Here is a 6,000-nt window from a genome sequence, read left to right as displayed (position 1 = left end):
AACTCTGTGCCCAGAACATACTTGAAAACGAAAGGTAACTCTCAATGTATTACTTCCTGGCAAAATATTTTATAAATAAATATATAATGGGCAGTATATTGGCCATTATATACATAGGAAAGACAGGGCTAACGCCAGCCTGAAGTAGGTGATAAAATATTTGCGGTATTTCTGCCGTTCATCCCGTTCTGATAAATATTGGAACTTGATGTATGGCAGTTTTTACTTGAAAATGTGATATTATGCCTGTTTTGTGTCGGATCTGATGCTTTTAACGGTCCGATAAAAAGGGCTTTATTTTTGGAGCTGCTACGCTGATTCATTGTATTTAATGAGGCACTTTTTTACAGGCGGTAATATGGTATTTTTGGTTACCACAGCTTGATGTATCTGTCCCTTTGACTCAAGTCAGGTTTAGTGATATTAAGTTCTAGTTGACCCGTAATGGTGTATGCAGATCTATCACTATTTGTAATTTAACATCAGTAATAAGATAATAGAGATGTAAAAAACACGTAACACACATATTCCTGATTACCTTGTAATGTGCGTTTAACCAGGCGCGTTACTTTTCCACAGCGTAACCTCTTGATACCAAGCTCTTTCCCATATTCATCACAATACCAGACCAGGAGCTCTGTGTGTGGGGGGAGGTCTGTGCAGGTTCTGTAGTAGATTTTCCTGTGGTCCTGCAACGCCACAAGGTTCTGTTCTTCCTCGTTTCTCACACAATTTGCAAACCTAAAATTGGGAGAGTTAGTGAGATCTCAAAGTAATGTCTATTTTATAAAGGAAGAGCTGAAAAAAGATACAAGTTGTTAATAATATGACTTGTCTTTTCTTACTTCTCTACAGCTTTTGAGGTGAACAGAAGTTAATGGAGAGCAATGTATATACCAGAGGTGCGCAAAACTTTTCTGTTTGCGGCCCCCTTCCCATACCGGCTCGGAGCTTCGCGGCGTCATGTGATGTCATGTGACGCGTTGCCATTTGACCCTTCGGCATCATTTGACGTGCGTTGTCATGGCGACGCCTCACCGAAGAGGTAGTTCATGGCCACGCCTCCCGCTACCCCTCCACGCGCGCATCCCATCGCTCCACAGATTGTGGATTTGACCCGTGCATGTTTTGCCAGGCAGTCAGACTCGTGTTCAGCAGTGACCACTGGGGCTGTAGCCTAAGGCCTGGGAGATAGTGTAGTGAAGAGCGCTGAGCAGCGCTGACGCTCATGCTCTTCTGCTCAAGCAGGAGATTTTTCGTGTCCCTGCAAGAGCGTCAGCGAGAGCGCTTGTGTGCCGGGTGGGAGCGGGCCTGGAGGCGGGGATAGGGCGCCACGTCACGGACTGCCATTGACTGCCACGTCACGGACTGCATCACGCGTGCGGAAGCGCCGTCTAAAGCCGCACTGATGGGGATAATGTTTTACTTCAGCACGGCTGAGCGTGACTTAGCACGGTCTTTTTGACCATGTCCGAGGCCTAAGGCAACATACAAGCAGCAATGGTGCTGAACAAAGCTGTGAGGAGAAACAGGAGTGAGGGGAGAGGTGCAAAGAGCTGCTGTGATCACATGCTCATTGCCATTTACATGAGTGGCTGTTAAAGTGCAATTGAGGCTATTGTTCTTTAGTGAATCTAGTGTTTGGTAAACAGAGGAGGCAAAGTGGATAAGGAAAAATAACCCCCTGCAGATCAGTACCTGGGAGGCAAATAAAGGGTGTGGGAGGAAGGGGGATACAGAACACAAACAGCAATAGAAACACAGTAAGAGAAACCATGTGAGACGGGTAAGGGCTGGGACCCGCTGCGCCCGGCGGCCACACGAGAGTTCCCCACCAGCAGGGGAATCCTCTCGAGCCGGTCCCGGTCCCCCCTGGCTGCACAGCTCACTATACGCTGTGACGCGTCAGCCGCTAGGGGATACAAGAGAATTGTGATCCCTAGCTTCGACGCGTCACGTGGTGTGGCTGTGAGCCAATGAGGAGGGGAGGCTTCCGAAGGAGGAGAGGCTTCGGGGAGCGGGGAGGAATGTGGAGGGAAAGCAGTGCGCGCGTGTGTGTCTGCGTGTGTGTGTTGCTTTTGATTAAAAACCATCAGCAGCTCCAGCCCGAGCCCGTGGAGGGAGGGTGGGGGGGAAGAGTAGCTGGTCCCTCCGCTCAAGCCACGCCCCCCCTCCCGCTCAAGCCTCCCACTCCCGCCCCCTCTCGCTCCGGCTCCCGCTCCCTACAGACCTAGGGTGACCATTCGTACCGGTTTTACCGGGACAGTCCCGTTTTTTTGTGTCCTGTCCCGGTTTTAAGTCGTCCCGGTTTTTGTCCCGGTTGTTTTCCCTGGTCCCGGTATTGCGGGGCAGCGGCGGTGAGGAGAATGCGGTGGCCGGTAAGTATTTTCTATGTGTGGTTTAGCCTTTTTTGATATATAGTGTGAGCGACTCTCTTTTGTGTGTGATATATATAGGGTGACCATTCGTACCGGTTTTACCGGGACAGTCCCGTTTTTTTGTGTCCTGTCCCGGTTTTAAGTCGTCCCGGTTTTTTTCCCTGGTCCCGGTATTGCGGGGCAGCGGCGGTGAGGAGAATGCGGCGGCCGGTAAGTATTTTCTATGTGTGTGTGTGAATGCTGCCGGGGGGACTGAATGATGGAGAATGCTGGGGGCGGGACTTAGAATGCCGGCCGGCCCGCATGGGATTGGATGAATGATGATGCCGGGGGCGGGACTTAGAATGCCGGCCGGCCCGCAGGGGATTGGTCGCACCGTCGCAGGCATGTCAGAGGAAGCCGGGGGCGGGGCTTCCGCTTTGTGCAGCGCACACGTGACTGACTGCCTTCCCGCTCCCGGCTCATCTGTGTGCGGTGAGTGTCCCCCTTCTGTCCCCGGTCCCAGCCAAGGGGGGGTAATAGGAGGTGGTAGCGGGGGGGTAATAGGAGGTGGTAGCGGGGGTGCGCCTGCCTTTGCCCCCCGGCGCTCGTACCTTTGCCCCCCGGCGCTCGTACCTTTGCCCCCCGGCGCTCGAACCTTTGCCCCCCGGCGCTCGAACCTTTGCCCCCCGGCGCTCGAACCTTTGCCCCCCGGTGCTCGAACCTTTGCCCCCTGGCGCTCCAACCTTTGCCCCCCGGCGCTCCAACCTTTGCCCCCCAGCGCTCGAAACTTTGCCCCCCGGCGCTCGAAACTTTGCCCCCCGGCGCTCGAAACTTTGCCCCCCGGCGCTCCCACCTTTGCCCCCCGGCGCTCCCACCTTTGCCCCCCGGCGCTCCCACCTTTGCCCCCCGGCGCTCCCACCTTTGCCCCCAGGCGCTCACTTCCCCCCGTCCACTTGGTGTGGGAGATGGGCTCGGGGGCGGACAGTGGTGGCTGCGCGATGCGCGGGCGGTGCAGGGGCTGGCGGGGTAAATCTGTGTGTGTATCAGTGGGTGTGTGTGTGTATATCAGTGTGTGTGTGTGTGTGTGTGTGTGTGTATCAGTGGGTGTGGGTGTGTATCAGTGTGTGTGTATCAGTGGGTGTGTGTGTGTGTATCAGTGGGTGTGTGTGTGTATCAGTGGATGTGTGTATATGTGTATCAGTGGGTGTGGGTGTATGTGTATCAGTGGATGTGTGTGTGTGCATCAGTGGGTGTGTGGGTGTGCATCAGTGGGTGTGTGTCTGCATCAGTGGGTGTGTGTGTGTGCATCAGTGGGGGTGTGTGGGGGTGTATTAGTGTGTGTGTGTGTGTGTGTGTGTGTGTGTGTGTGTGTGTGTGTGTGTGTGTGTGTGTGTGTGTGTGTGTGTGTGTGTGTGTGTGTGTGTGTGTGTGTGTGTGTGTGTGTGTTTGTATCAGTGGGTGGTTGTGTATCACTGTGTGTGTGTGTGTGTGTCAGTGGGTGGGTGTGTGTCAGTGGGTGGGTGTGTGTCAGTGTGTCAGTGTGTCAGTGTGTGTGTGTTTGTATCAGTGTGTGTGTGTGTGTGTGTATCAGTGTGTGTGTATCAGTGTGTGTGTGTGTGTGTGTGTGTGTGTATCAGTGTGTGTGTGTGTATCAGTGTGTGTGTGTGTGTGTGTGTGTATCAGTGTGTGTGTGTGTGTGTGTGTATCAGTGTGTGTGTGTGTGTGTGTGTGTGTGTGTGTGTGTGTGTGTGTGTGTGTGTGTGTGTGTGTGTGTGTGTGTGTGTGTGTGTGTGTGTGTGTGTGTGTGTGTGTGTGTGTCAGTGTGTATCAGTGTGTGTGTGTGTATCAGTGTGTGTGTGTGTGTATCAGTGTGTGTGTGTGTGTGTGTATCAGTGTGTGTGTGTGTGTGTGTGTATCAGTGGGTGTGTGTATCAGTGGGTGTGTGTGTGTGTGTGTATCAGTTGGTGTGTATGTGTGTATCAGTGTGTGTGGGTGTGTATCAGTGTGTGGGTGTGTATCAGTGTGTGTGTGTGTATCAGTGTGTGTGTGTGTGTATCAGTGTGTGTGTGTGTGTGTGTGTATCAGTGTGTTTGTGTGTATCAGTGGGTGTGTGTGTATCAGTGGGTGTGTGTGTGTGTGTGTATCAGTGGGTGGGTGTGTATCAGTTGGTGTGTGTGTATCAGTGGGTGTGTGTGTATATCAGAGAGTGTGTGTGTGTGTATCAGTGGGCGTCAGTGGGTGTGTGTGTATCAGTGGGTATCAGTGGGTGGGTGTGGGTATCAGTGGTTGTGGGTATCAGTGGGTGGGGGTGGGGGTTGGGGTGTGTATCTGGGGGTTGGGGTGTGTATCAGTGGGTTGGGTGTGTGTGTCAGTGGGTGTGTATCAGTGGGTGTGTATGTGTGTGTATCAGTGTGTGTGTATGTGTGTGTATCAGTGGGTGGGTGTGTGTATCAGTGGGTGTGGGTATCAGTGGGTGGGGGTGTGTATCAGTGGGGTGGGTGGGTGTGTCAGTGTGTGTGTGTGTGTGTGTGTGTGTGTATCAGTGGGTGTGTCTCCCTCACCCTCCCTGTCTCCCTCTCTCTGTCTCTCTCTCCCTCCCTCTGTCTCTCTCCCCCCTCCCTTTCTCTCTCCCCCTCCCTTTCTCTCTCCCCCTCCCTTTCTCTCTCCCCCTCCCTTTCTCTCTCCCCCTCCCTTTCTCTCTCCCCCTCCCTGTCTCTCCCTCTCCCTGTCTCTCCCCCTCCCTGTCTCTCCCCCTCCCTGTCTCTCCCTCTCCCTGTCTCTCCCTCTCCCTCCCTCCCTGTCTCTCCCTCTCCCTCCCTCCCTGTCTCTCCCTCTCCCTCCCTGTCTCTCCCCCCGTCTCTCCCCCCGTCTCCCTCCCTCTCTCTCTCCCCCTCTCTCTCCCCGTCTCCCTCTCTCTCCCCCTATCTCCCTCTCTCTCTCCCCCTGTCTCCCTCCCTCTCTCTCCCTGTCTCTCTCTCCCCGTCTCTCTCTCTCTCTCCCCGTCTCTCTCTCCCCGTCTCCCTCTCTCTCTCTCCCCGTCTCCCTCTCTCTCTCTCCCCGTCTCCCTCTCTCTCTCTCCCCGTCTCCCTCTCTCTCTCCCCGTCTCCCTCTCTCTCTCTCCCCGTCTCCCTCTCTCTCTCTCCCCGTCTCCCTCTCTCTCTCTCCCCGTCTCCCTCTCTCTCTCTCCCCGTCTCCCTCTCTCTCTCTCCCCGTCTCCCTCTCTCTCTCTCCCCGTCTCCCTCTCTCTCTCTCCCCGTCTCCCTCTCTCTCTCTCCCCGTCTCCCTCTCTCTCTCTCCCCGTCTCCCTCTCTCTCCCCGTCTCCCTCTCTCTCCCCCCGTCTCCCTCTCTCTCCCCCTGTCTCCCTCTCTCTCCCCCTGTCACCCTCTCCCCGTCACCCTCTCTCTCTCTCCCCCTGTCTCCCTCTCTCTCTCTCCCCCTCTCTCTCTCTCCCCGTCACCCTCTCTCTCTCTCCCCGTCTCCCTCTCTCTCTCTCCCCGTCTCCCTCTCTCCCCGTCTCCCTCTCTCTCTCTCCCCGTCTCCCTCTCTCTCTCTCCCCGTCTCCCTCTCTCTCTCTCCCTCCCTGTATCTCCCTCCGTCTCTCTCTCCCTCCCTGTCTCCCTCTCCATCCCTCTCTCTCCC

At 55.0% G+C, this 6,000-nt stretch overlaps 1 protein-coding gene across 7 annotated transcripts in view; it reads right to left on the bottom strand.

The window, feature by feature from the left end:
• Window positions 1-6,000, bottom strand: part of LOC142466796 (uncharacterized) — a 361,893-nt gene that overhangs the window by 351,216 nt on the left and 4,677 nt on the right. The window contains exon 2 of one of the 7 annotated variants that reach the window (XR_012788219.1): window positions 539-741. The exons of the other annotated variants lie outside the window; for them this stretch is intronic. The gene's annotated coding sequence lies outside the window, so the exon portion shown is untranslated. The remainder of the gene's footprint in view (window positions 1-538; window positions 742-6,000) is intronic. 7 annotated transcript variants of the gene reach the window in all.

This window comes from Ascaphus truei, chromosome 15 (assembly GCF_040206685.1).
Source record: "Ascaphus truei isolate aAscTru1 chromosome 15, aAscTru1.hap1, whole genome shotgun sequence".
NCBI classification, from domain to species: domain Eukaryota; kingdom Metazoa; phylum Chordata; class Amphibia; order Anura; family Ascaphidae; genus Ascaphus; species Ascaphus truei.
The sequence above is the reverse complement of the archived record's forward strand: the minus strand, read 5'-3'. Positions and strand labels throughout refer to the sequence as shown.